This window comes from Pseudophryne corroboree, chromosome 2 (genome assembly GCF_028390025.1).
Source record: "Pseudophryne corroboree isolate aPseCor3 chromosome 2, aPseCor3.hap2, whole genome shotgun sequence".
In the NCBI taxonomy this organism is placed as follows: Eukaryota; Metazoa; Chordata; class Amphibia; order Anura; family Myobatrachidae; genus Pseudophryne; species Pseudophryne corroboree.
In genome coordinates, this window is record NC_086445.1 from 114232053 (window position 1) to 114245409 (window position 13357).

The window sequence follows — 13357 nt, forward strand, 5'->3', positions numbered from 1 at the left end:
TTTATAGTTGTGCCCAGTCTCCTGCGGAGCCGCTATTCCCCATGGTCCTTACGGAGTCCCAGCATCCACTACGGACTACGAGAAATAGAATTACCGGTGAGTAAATTCTTATTTTTTCGCCCAAAAAAAAAAATCGACAATGCAATTCAGTACTTTCCGTCAAAAAAACGGACTTTCAAAATTCGACTTTTTGAAATTCGACATTTGTCAAATTCGACATTTCTGCAATGGTACAAATGCGGCAATTCGACAAAAGTATATTCAATTGAAGTTTGGAAATTCGACAACAGTGCTTTTAGACAGTAAATTCGTCATTTTCAATCCGCCACACTTTGGTGGGGGAATCTAATAAAAAAAAAATTAAAACATTTTTTTTTGGTGTTTTTTTTATTGGTAATAGCATATCTATTTATATTAGAAGGGATTAGGTAATTGGTTTGTCTATTTTGGAGGCACAAGTATTATTTATATATTTTTAAAAATATATATTTTTTTAAATGGAATGGTAAAATCACGAAAAAAAATGTCGTGGGGTCCCCCCTCCAAAGCATAACCAGCCTCAAGCTCTTCGAGCCGGTCCTGGTTCTAAAAATCCGGGGGGGGGGGGAATGACAGGGGATCACCCGTATTTTTAAAACCAGCACCGGGCTCTGCGCCTGGTGCAAAAAATACGGGGGACAAAAAGCGTAGGGGTCCCCCGTATTTTTTACACCAGCATCGGGCTCCACTAGCTGGACAGATAATGCCACAGCCGGGGGTCACTTTTATACAGCGCCCTGCGGCCGTGGCATTAAATATCCAACTAGTCACCCCTGGCCGGGGTACCCTGGGGGAGTGTGGACCCCTTCAATCAAGGGGTCCCCCCCCCCAGCCACCCAAGGGCCAGGGGTGAAGCCCGAGGCTGTCCCCCCCCCCCCCCCCCATCCAAGGGCTGCGGATGGGGGGCTGATAGCCTTGAGAAAAGTGTAAGAATATTGTTTGTTCCAGTAGTACTACAAGTCCCAGCAAGCATCCCCCGCAAGCTGGTACTTGGAGAACCAGAAGTACCAGCATGCAGGAGAAAAACGGGCCCGCTGGTACCTGTACTACTGGAAAGAAAATACCCAAATAAAAACAGGACACGCACACCGTGATAGTAAAACTTTATTACACACATGTCGACACACACATACTTACCTATGTTCACACGCCGACCTCTGTCCACTTGTCCCTGTGAATAAAATTATACTCACCTGATCCAGTGTCCAGGTTATAATCCACGTACTTGGCAAAAAAAAAACTAACACCCGGACCAAACGGACTGAAAGGGGTCCCATGTTTACACATGGGACCCCTTTCCACGAATGCCGGGACCCCTCGTGACTGCTGTCACAGAAAGGTCCCTTCAGCCAATCAGCGAGCGCAACGTCCTGGCACTCTGCTGATTGGCTGTATGCGCGTCTGCTGTCAGACAGCGCATCGCACAGCTCCCTCCATTAGTTTCAATGGTGGGATTTTTGCGGGTAGCGGTGGGGTTACCCGCGGTCAGCCGCTGACCGTGGGTGACCTCACCGCTGACGCAAAGTTCCCACCATTGAATATAATGGAGAGGCTTTGCGATGCGCTGTCTGACAGCTCAGACGCGCATACAGCCAATCGGCAGAGTGCCAGGACGTTGCGCTCGCTGATTGGCTGAAGAGACCTTTCTGTGACAGCAGTCACGGGGGGGTCTCTGCATTCGGGGAAAGGGGTTCCATGTGTAAACATGGGACCCCTTTCAGTCCGTTTGGTTCGGGTGTTCGTTTTTTTTTTTTGCCAAGTACGAGGATTATTTTAAAAGATCCGGACACTGGATTGAGGTGAGTATAATTTTTTTCACAGGTACCCCGGATTCTTCAGTGACGAGGGGGGCGTGGCAGTCGGCGGGTCAACATAGGTAAGTATGTATGTGTCGGCATGTATGAAATAAAGTTTTACTTTCACGGTGTGTGTCTCCTGTTTTTATTTGGGTATTTTTTTCCCAGTAGAACTACAGGTACCAGCGGGCCTGTTTTTCTCCCGCATGCTGTTACTTGTGGTTCTCCAAGTACCAGCTTGCGGGGGAGGCTTGCTGGGACTTGTAGTACTACTGGGATAAAAAAAAAACAATATTCTTTCAAATTTCTCAAGGCTATCATCTCCCATCCGCAGCCCTTGGATGGGGGGGGGCAGCCTCGGGCTTCACCCCTGGCCCTTGGGTGGCTGGGGGGGGGGACCCCTTGATTGAAGGGGTCCCCACTCCCCCAGGGTACCCCGGCCAGGGGTGACTAGTTGGATATTTAATGCCACGGCCGCAGGGCGCTGTATAAAAGTGACCCCCGCCTGTGGCATTATCTGTCCAGCTAGTGGAGCCCGATGCTGGTGTAAAAAATACGGGGGACCCCTACTCTTTTTGTCCCCCGTAATTTTTGCACCAGGCGCAGAGCCCGGTGCTGGTTTTAAAAATACGGGGGATCCCCTGTCCTTTTCCCCCCCGGATTTTTAGAACCAGGACCGGCTCGAAGAGCCCAAGGCTGGTTATGCTTTGGAGGGGGGACCCCACGCAATTTTTTTCGGGTTTTGTACCGGTTTTTCCCGTTTTTTAAAAATCTGATCAAAATCCGTCAAATTGGCCGTTTTTAGACAGCGGGACTGTCAAATCCGTTTTTTATTGAATATGGTAAATTTCGGCACCCACTTGCCGGAATTCGACGGTCGAATTGTGTCGAATTAAAAAAACGAGCGAAAAATTGCAGCGATTCGCCGCTAATTGCATATACCCCATAGACGGGACCAAGGGACATATAGTAAGGAATCATAAGCCATATAGAAAACACAGATTCGGTTAATGGGAAGAACAGAATAAATGCAACTTACTAATGTTACATTTCGCTGTTCTAGATGCATGTCCATCACAGGTAGAGAAAATTAACTCACAGATACCGGGTTCCCTATGAACTTAGGATGGGCAGGACACTGGATTGATGGCTGGGATAGTCCCAGTAGAGATAAGACACACAGAATTTTTTTTTAAGGGGGTAGACCAAGTAGAGAATCACTTCCCCGTAGTGCCCAATCCAGTTGTCAAATCTTTATAAAATCTTCTCCACCTCTACAAACTCATCTGTCACCAACCTCTATTCTGTTTCTCTACAGTTTCCTCTTCATATTTTGCGTTCACACAGGGTGGTACAATACATGGACCCAAGTACAGTTCAAACTCCACATGCCTAGGTCCTTCAGAGTTCTGCCCAAACCCAGTATATCTCAACAGCACGATGACACCAGTATTACTGCAGTGTGCTTTGTCATGCACAAAGGGTGGAGAATGGGAATACTGGTGAAGGGAATAAAGAGCTCACTAATATATGTGGAAGAAAGGTTAATGAGTGGCTCTCCCCGAACTCCGAAGGTTTACGTTATTTAGGAAGGACACTACTTATAACCCTTGTTCAATGATTAAACAGACCTAGCATACGTTCCAGAAATGGAAACAATGTTCAAAAAATGATAGGAATATGTAGATCATGAAAATTTTATGTCACTGTCACGATTTGTTTGTGTCTTCTTCATCTACCCAGCAGAACCTCAATTGAATCCAAACATCAGTGTACAAAGACGTAGGTACATGTATGTGTGAAATGTTCGTCGCAAATCAGACATTATAGGCCAAAGCACTGTCCCAGCATACTCTATAGGTTGAATGTTGTCCCACACCCAACCAGTGGTCCCGTTACCGCCGAGTGCATATAGAGGATGTCTCGTCCTCCTCCCTGTCTTCCCCAAATATAGTCAAGTGTCTGATTTGCGAAATGCATACATACTTGTGTTTAGGTCACCGATTATGGTATGAAATATTTTTTCTTATGTTAATAATTGATGGCAGTTATTGTTTACTGCCAAAGGGTGGACTGTTGAAGTAAAAAAATATTACATCAAGAGAACATACAAACTACACACATGAGTCGCTATACTTGCAAATATGCGCAGCGAGCACAGCAAAATATGGTAACACACGCATTTACATGGACATGCCACAGAGATGGATTCGACACTTATTTCATACAGTACATAATTATAATAATATCAAGCGCCAGACATCATGGTGATTTAAAATTATATGTAATGAAGTGGTGTCATGTATGTGTATTATTTGAACGGAACCAGATAGACCTGTCATGTTTACTATTGAAGCAACCAGCTTAATGTGTAGATTAATTTGATACTTGTTATTAAGTTGTAGTACATTGCAACACGGAATTATGATTACATGTATAAAAGCTAAAATCACTTTTATTAGAACAATAGAAGTTCCAAACAGGAAACTCAGGCCAGCCACTTTGGACGTCCCCAAGGGCTGAGCATGTTCTGCACATACAAAGAAACTAGTGACTCAATCATGAATGAGAGAAAGTCCCCTCCCCCAGAAACTAGATAATACTCTGCTGACCACACAGGAAGTTAGTTCCTTTTTGGTCTCAGAGGAAGATGAAGTCTCAGCATGATTTTACAGAGGAAAGAGAGTCATATGGATGGACAAATTTATATGAGAAAGATATGGTATTGTATCGCTGGCATTTAACTGTAACTATATGTAACTGTGTTTTAACTATGTTTTAACTGCTTACTGTGTGAGTGTAACCATGTAACTATAGGTATACTGTACTTTGAATATATATTGAATCCATATCCTTTTTAATAACAAATATATACATCAATGAGCTTTGGAACTCAGATAATGTGTGGGTGTATTGTTTTCTCTTATGGGATACAGTGTTTTGCGATGTACAGCGCACTTTTATCGTATATGGTAATAAGAGGTGCAGGCATTTTAAATATTTGTGAGAAATCAAATCCGCATTCTTAGAGTCAATATAATTCCTTATCTAGACGATCTCCTGATAAAGGCGAGATCCAGGTAGCAGTTGTTACAAAACATCACACTCTCCCTGTCAATACTCCAACAACACGGTTGGATCATAAATTATCCAAAGTCACAATTGGAACCGACGACAAGATTGTCTTTTCTCGGGATGATTCTGGACACAGAAGTTCAGAGAGTATTTCTTCCGGTGGAAAAGGCTCTGGAAATCCAGAAAATGGTAAAACAGATATTGAAACCATCCAGTGTGTCGATCCATCAGTGCATTCGGTTGTTGGGTAAGATGGTGGCGACCTACGAGGCCATACAGTTTGGCAGGTTCCATGCCAGGGTATTCCAGAGGGACCTGTTGGACAAGTGGTCGGGATCCCACCTACACATGCACCGGAAGATAATCCTGTCGTCAAAAGCCAGGATTTCGCTCCTGTGGTGGCTACACAGTTCTCACCTACTAGAGGGACGCAGGTTCGGGATTCAGGACTGGGTCCTGGTAACCACAGATGCAAGTCTCCGAGGCTGGGGAGCTGTCACCGAGGGGGAAAGCTTCCAAGGAAAATGGTCAAGTCAGGAAGCCTGCCTTCACATAAACGTGCTGGAATTGAGAGCCATTTACAACGGCCTTCAACAAGCGGTACATCTTCTTTCAAGATCATTCCGTGCAGATCCAGCCGGACAATGTAACAGCAGTCTCGTACATAACCAGGCAGGGCGGAACGAAAAGCAGAGCGGCAATGGCAGAGGTGACAAAGATCCTCCTCTGGGCAGAAAGACAGGTAAAGGCTCTGTCGGCAATTTTCATTCCGGGAGTAGACAACCGGAAAGCATACTTCCTCAGCAGACACGATCTCCATCCAGGAGAGTGCGGCCTCCACCAAGAAGTCTTCGCAGAGGTGACAAGTAGGGAGGCCAATCGCGGGATCCAGGGATTTGGGCCCAAAAATGCCGGGATTTGAATCCCGGGATTGGAGCATCCAATACCGGGATTCACGGGATTAAACTGGGCATGTGCGGGAGGGAGTGTGTGTAAGTAATACTACTTACACTTAGGCGGGCGGCAGCCATAGACGAACACTGAACGCGGCGGCACTTCAAATGTGGCGCCGGCCGCCAGCCAATCAGAGCTGGCGGACCGGCAGCCAATCAGGGAAGCTGCCGCGGCAGCCAATCAGGAGCGACTGCTGCGGCCGCTTCCCTGATTGGCTGCTGGTCCGCCAGCTCTGGTTGGCTGGCGGCCAGCGCTTCATTTGAAATGTTGCCGCGTTCAGTGTGTCCATGGTTGGCACCCACCTAATAGTAAGTGGTACTTATACCCACCCTCCCTCCCCGCTACCTACTGTACATCCTCCCACCCAGCTACCTACACCCTCCCGCCCAGCTACCTCCACCCTCCGCACCGCTACCTACACCCTCCCGCCCAGCTACCTACACCCTCCTGCACTGCTACCTACACCCTCCCTTCCCCGCCGCTACCTACACCCTTCCACACCGCTGCCTACCCTCCAGCGCTGCTCCCTACACCCTTATTCACTGATCCCTACTGCAATCCCGGAATTGATCGTTTTTTCAATCCCGAATCCCGGGATTGAAAAAACGGCCCGGGATTGGCCACCCTAGTGACAAGTCTTTGGGGAGTTCCTCAAGTATAGACATGATGGCATCTCGTCTCAACAAGAAGCTTCAGAAATATTGTTCCAGGTCGAGAGATTCTCAAGCAATAGCAGTGGATGCGCTAGTGGCCCAGTGGGTGTTCCGGTCGGTGTATGTCTTCCCTCCACTTCCGCTGATCCCAAAGGTGCTCAGGATCATAAGGAGAACAAGAGTTCGAGCAATCTTCATTGCCCCAGACTGGCCAAGGAGGGCTTGGTACCCAGATCTTCAGGAGTTGCTCATAGAAGATCATCGTCCTCTTCGCGAGGACCTGCTGCAGCAGGGATTGTGCGTGTATCAAGACTTACCGCGGCTACGTTTGACGGCATGCCTGTTGGGCGCCGGATCCTAGCCCATAAGGGTATTCCCAATGAAGTCATCCCCACCCTTATTCATGCTAGGAAAGGAGTAACGTCGAAACATTACCACAGTATTTGGAGAAAATATGTGTCTTGGTGTGAATCCAAGAAGGCTCCTACGGAAGAGTTTCAGTTGGGATGTTTTCTCCATTTTCTGCAGGCTGGTGTAGATTGGGGTCAATCAAGGTCCAGATTTCGGCCTTGTCAGTGTTCAATCGGATTGTTTTGAGCCTCTACAAGAGATAGAGTTGAAGTTTCTCACTTCGAAAGTGGTGATGCTTTTGGCATTGGCATCAACACGGCGGGTGTCTTGAGTTGGGGGCCTTGTCTCACAAGAGACCTTACCTGATCTTCCATGAAGATAGGGCAGAGTTGAGAACTCGTCAACATTTTCTTCCAAAGGTGGTTTCATCTTTCCACATAAACCAACCTGTTGTGGTGCCAGTAGTTACTGACATGTTCACTGAGTCAAAGTCTCTAGATGTGGTTAGAGCTTTGAAGATTTATGTCGCTAGAACAGCTCGAATACGGAAAACAGAGTCTTTGTTTGTCCTGTATGCTCCCAACAAGATTGGGTGTCCTGCTTCCAAGCAGACTATTGCGCGTTGGATCAGAAGTATGATTCAGCACGCTCATACTACGGCTGGATTGCCGTTACCGACGTCGGTGAAGGCCCATTCCACTAGGAAGGTGGGCTCATCCTGGGCGGCTGCCTGGGGGGTCTCGGCATTGCAACTATGCTGAGCAGCTACTTGGTCGGGGTCAAACACATTTGCAAAATTCTACAAGTTTGACACCTTGGCCGATGAAGATCTCAAGTTCGGTCAATCGGTGCTGCAGGGTCATCCGCACTCTCCCGCCCATACTGGAGCTTTGGTATAAACCCCATGGTCATTAAATGGACCCCAGCATCCTCTAGGACAGGGGTGGGGAACCTCCGGCCCGCGGGGCATATAAGGCCCGCGAAGCCGTTTGGTTCGGCCCACCCGCTCCTCTCAGTGAGACACGCTGCCGCTCAGTCCGGAGGAGAGCGCGGCTATTGTCGGGCGGCTGCGGCGGCGTGTAGGACTTAAAGCCAGCCGCTGGTTTGTGAGCCAATCGTAGCTCGCGGACCGGCAGCCAATCGGGAGCCGCGGCTGCCGGTCCGCGAGCTCTGATTGGCTCTCGAACCGGTGGCTGGTTTCAAGTCCTACACGCCGCTGCCCAACATAGCCGCGCTCTCCTCCGTGTCCCCGCCGAAAGGAACGGTAAGCGGGGGGGGGGCGGGGGCATCTATATACCTGGCACTGTGAGGGGCATCTGTATACCTGGCACTGTGAGGGGCATCTGTATATCTGGCACTGTGAAGGGGCATCTGTATACCTGGCACTGTGGGGGCATCTGTATACCTGGCACTGTGAGGGGCATCTGTATACCTGGCACTGTGAAGGGGCATCTGTATACCTGGCACTGTGAAGGGGCATCTGTATACCTGGCACTGTGGGGGCATCTGTATACCTGGCACTGTGAGGGGCATCTGTATACCTGGCACTGTGGGGACATCTGTATACCTGGCACTGTGAGGGGCATTTGTATACCTGGCACTGTGGGGGCATCTGTATACCTGGCACTGTGGGGGGCATTTGTATACCTGGCACTGTGAGGGGCATTTGTATACCTGGCACTGTGAGGGCAATTGTGGATCTGGCACTGCACTATTGGGGGCATATGTGTATCACATCCCATTTTAACTGGCCACACCCATTTTTTTGGGCGCGCGCGGGGGCAGACTTGTATGGCCCCCGAAGGATTTTTATAAATATCCAAATGCCCCTCGGTAGAAAAAAGGTTCCCCACCCCTGCTCTAGGACGTATGAGAAAACAGGATTTTGATACCTACCGGTAAATCCTTTTCTCCTAGTCCATGGAGGATGCTGGGCGCCCGTCCCAGTACGTACTTTACCTGCAGTTTTGTTTATTAGAGTTACACATGTTGTGTTTTATTAGTTTCAGCATGTTTGCTGTAATTGGTTCATGCCTGTTGGTGTGTGTTATGTTGAATGCCATGTTGTGCGGCATGGTTGAGGTGTGAGCTGGTATGTATCTCACCATTATTATTAAAGTAATTCCTTTCCTCGAAATGTCCGTCTCCCTGGGCACAGTTCCTATAACTGAGGTCTGGAGGAGGGGCATAGAGGGAGGAGCCAGTTCACCTATTGAAAAGTCTTAAGAGTGCCCATGGCTCCTGCGGAACCGTCTATACACCATGGTCATGAAGTGGACCCCAGCATCCTCTACGGACTAGGAGAAAAGGATTTACCGGTAGGTATCAAAATCCTGTTTTTTATTATATTTTTTTACAAGAAAATAATGAAGTTTAGCATGGATCATTACATTTATTGAATAGTAGGGAGGCCAATCCCGGGCCGTTTTTTCAATCCCGGGATTCGGGATTGAAAAACGCTCAATCCCGGGATTGAAGTAGGGATCAGTGAAGGTTGTAGGGAGCAGCGCTGGAGGGAGGGAGTAGGTAGCGGTGCGGGAGGTAGGGAGGGTGTAGGTAGCGGTGCGGGACTCGGGAGGGTGTAGGTAGCAGTGCGGGAGGGAGGGTTGGTAGCGGGAGGGAGGTAGGAAGGCTGTAGGGAGCACTGCACGGAGGGAGGGTGGGTGTAAGTAATACTACTTACTATTAGGCGGGCGGCAACCATGGACACACTGAATGCGGCGGAATTTCAAATGAAGCGCCGGCTGCCAGCCAACCAGAGCTGGCGGACCGGCAGCCAATAAGGGAAGCGGCCGCAGCAGTCGCTCCTGATTAGCTTCCTGATTGGCTGCCGGTCCGCCAGCTCTGATTGGCTGGCGGCCCACTCGCTCTGATTGGCTGGCGGCCGGCGCTACATTTGAAGTGCCGCCGCGTTCAGCTTGTCCATGGCTGCCGCCCGCCTAATAGTAGTAGTAAGTAGTATTACTTACACCCACCTTCCCGCACATGCGCAGTGGAATCCCGGGATTGGAGGCTCAAATCCCGACATTTTTGGGCCCAAATCCCGGGATCCTGCCGATGCCGGGATTGGCCTCCCTATTGAATAGTGTGAAAGAGTTCATACAAAGCATTCATGGTGGCAGATGTATTAAGCCTGGAGATGGCATAAGGAAGTGATAAACCAGTGATAAATGCAAGGTGCTAAACACACCATGCCAATCATCTTCTAACTGTTAATTTACATATTGGAGCTGATTGGCTGGTGCGTTTATCACCTTGCACTTATCACTCATTTATCACTTCCTTATGCCTTCTCCAGGTTAATACATATGCCCCATGGTTTCCTATTTCCTCTTTACCTTTGAAGCTGCCAACTGCTGCTCCTCAGTGTTACTGACGTAGGAATGGCCTTCAGTAGATGTTTCTCAACCATAGGTACCCAAGGACCATTGTCAGATCAAGCCAATGTGTTATATATAGTGCTGATGCACACACATTAGCACTAAGAACACTGATAGTTAAATTAATTTTGATAAACCCTCACAATTAACATGGAGTATAAGTGAAGTTCTTAGCACAAATATGTGGACCCATGCACCGCAACCAGGTGACTTCATTACATGGGTCCATGACATTTGTAATACTATTACCGGTGCTATATTTGTAGAAAAATAGGTGCAGGAACTCCCGAGTGTGGGTTGCAGTGCGCGGAGCTGTGGGGCAATGTGGAAGGAGCTACAGTGGGCAGGGCACCTTTGTAAGAATAAAGCCTTTTCCTATGTAAGAATAAAATAAAAATGTGCATGGCCTGGTATCTGGTCTTCAGGTCGACCACTATTTGTCAACATGCATTATGTTGACATAGTAAAGGTCGACATTAGTTTTGTAAAAAAATATTAACTTTTTCTTACTTTACTATCCACATGGACTACGATTAGGAATGGTACTGATCGCAGCGAGGCACCATGCCCGAAGCATGGCGAGCCATGTTAGGGGACACGGTACACTAATTGGGGTTCCCGGTCACTTTACAAAGAAAACAACACCCAAAAAATCATGTTGACCTCTTTCCGTGTCAACCTAGTCACTGTCGACCAAAAGTGGTCTACCTAATGACTGTCAACCTAGTTAGGGTCGACCCAATGATCCACACCCGCGTGGCCTTGCAGGAAAAGACTACCATATACCCCAGTTTTGTAAAATGCACACCCAGACATTGGCCACCACAGGAAAAATAAAAATCCTGATTCATGGGGGGTCATTCCGAGTTGATCGCTCGCTAGCAGTTTTTAGCAGCTGTGCAACCGCTATGCCGCCTCCCACTGGGAGTGTATTTTAGCTTAGCAGAAGTGAGAACGAAAGGATCGCAGAGCGGCTACAAAATACTTTTGTGCAGTTTCAGAGCAGCTTCAGACCTACTCGGCGCTTGCGATCACTTCAGACTATTCAGTTCCTGTTTTGATGTCACGAACACGCCCTGCGTTCGCCAAGCCACGCCTGCGTTTTTCCTGGCACGCCTGCATTTTTTCGAACACTCCCTGAAAACGGTCAGTTGACACCCAGAAACGCCCACTTCATGTCAATCATTCAGCGGCCAGCAGTGCGACTGAAAAGCTTCGCTAGACCTTGTGTGAAACTAAATTGTTTGGGGTGTGGCCTGGATGCTGAACGTGGAGGCTGTGCTGTACATGAGCTCCCAGGGACCTGGGAGTATATGATTAATAATAAGCCTCCTCACCCTTATATATGCACCCAAACTCCCTGGATCAGCACCCTATATCTCTGGAGCAGGCAGTGAGTCGGTGCCGCGGAATCGGGGAGCCGGTTTACTGGCTCCTGCGGATTGCGGCCCACTCGCTGCTCAGAAGCCGGGGCCTCGATTTCCAAGCATCCCCCGGCTGCGTGGTTTGCCCTCCTGGAACGCCTGTGGGACCGGCCTGGTCCTTGTCCCCTAAGCAGACATCCCTACAGACTGCCCAGTATTGATCCCCGTCCAGCGGGACTCGTCTGCTGCCGAATTGGAGCCGGGTGACGCACTGCAAAGTCCGGGTGGCGGCCATCTTGGGGGACGGAAGGAGAGGAGAGACTCGGCGGTGACCGGAGGAGGCCGTGCGGAGGCCTCCGGCTTGCATACCCGGCGACACTGAGGTGACAGCGGCTCCCTCCCCCCTCCCGCGAGCACTAGTCGCGCACCCGTCCACCGCTGCCACGGTCCGGACGCCGGCCCGACGGCGCCCCCCCCCCCCCGGCCTGTTGGAGGTGTTATAGCTCGCTCTGCGGCTACCCCCCGTGTACCTGAGGCCCCACTGCAACATCTATAAGCACACTGGGGTGAGGGCTACCCCGTGCTGCGGGCTCTTCCCCCCCCTCCCCTGCAGGCTTACGTTGGACACAGAGGGATCACGAGAGGCCCCTGCCCCGCTGCGAGTCCATTCACGGCTGTGGGTGGCTCGCTGGGCAGTGTAGCAGGTCTGCTCTGACTCCTACGACCTCCGACCGTCCAGCCCCCGCAACACTCTACCTGCAGCGCTGAGGCCCTGGAGCACGGGTCAAGAAACGGGACGGGACCCCGCGAGACGAGAGAGAGGCGGAGGGCGTGTGGCCTCCAGTTGCGGGGCTCCAGGCTCGACTCCTCATTGTGCTGTGCCATCAGCTGAAGTGGGCACACGTTCTGTGCTAGGATCCTGCTGCACGACGGCTGGTCACTGGCTGGTCCGTGACCTGGCGGGCGTGCCCCCCCCCCCTTTTTCTTCTTCCACTTGGCTACCGGGATCGGCACTAGTGGGGACTACCTACCTTACTCGACAATGCCGGCTGTGCTTCACACTTAATTACTACTTATTATGCCCACTACCATATGAGGTTCATATGATACCTGCTCTACACTAAATCATTCTGCGACCAGGATGTGATTAGGATCTCACATCTCATAATATTTATCAAGTCTCTGGAAGTTGCTCCCATCCCGTGACCGTGTCAACAACTCTACTGGGCCGATATTACTACTGGACAACTATCAGCTTCTAGCATTCCGCCATGTCGCAAAAGAACCGCAAAACACCTGCCCAAGCTAAGCCTAGTATCCTCCGAGCATGGGAAAAAGCAGGTGCTACACCACGAGGCTCCCCCTCTGTGGACCCCCAGTCGGATGCCGATGACGATCTTCCACCAAAGTCAGGTCTTAAGACCCAAGATGTAGTGGCAATCGTCACTAAGACCATCCAAACGGAAATGAGATCAATCCTGACTGAATTTAGAACTGAACTAGCTGATCTCGGCACCCGCACGGATACCCTGGAACGTAAAGTGGATGAAGTCTGCCAGTACCAGGTGGTGGTCGAACAGGAGCTAGCGGAGATCCGGGCGGACATTGCCCAGCAAGAAGATCACTTAGAAGATATGGACAACCGGAATCGCCGGAACAATGTCCGGATCCGTAACATTCCGGAGAGCGTTACTATGGAGGGCCTCCCGACCTTTCTGGAAGGCCTATTGCAAACCATGATCCCC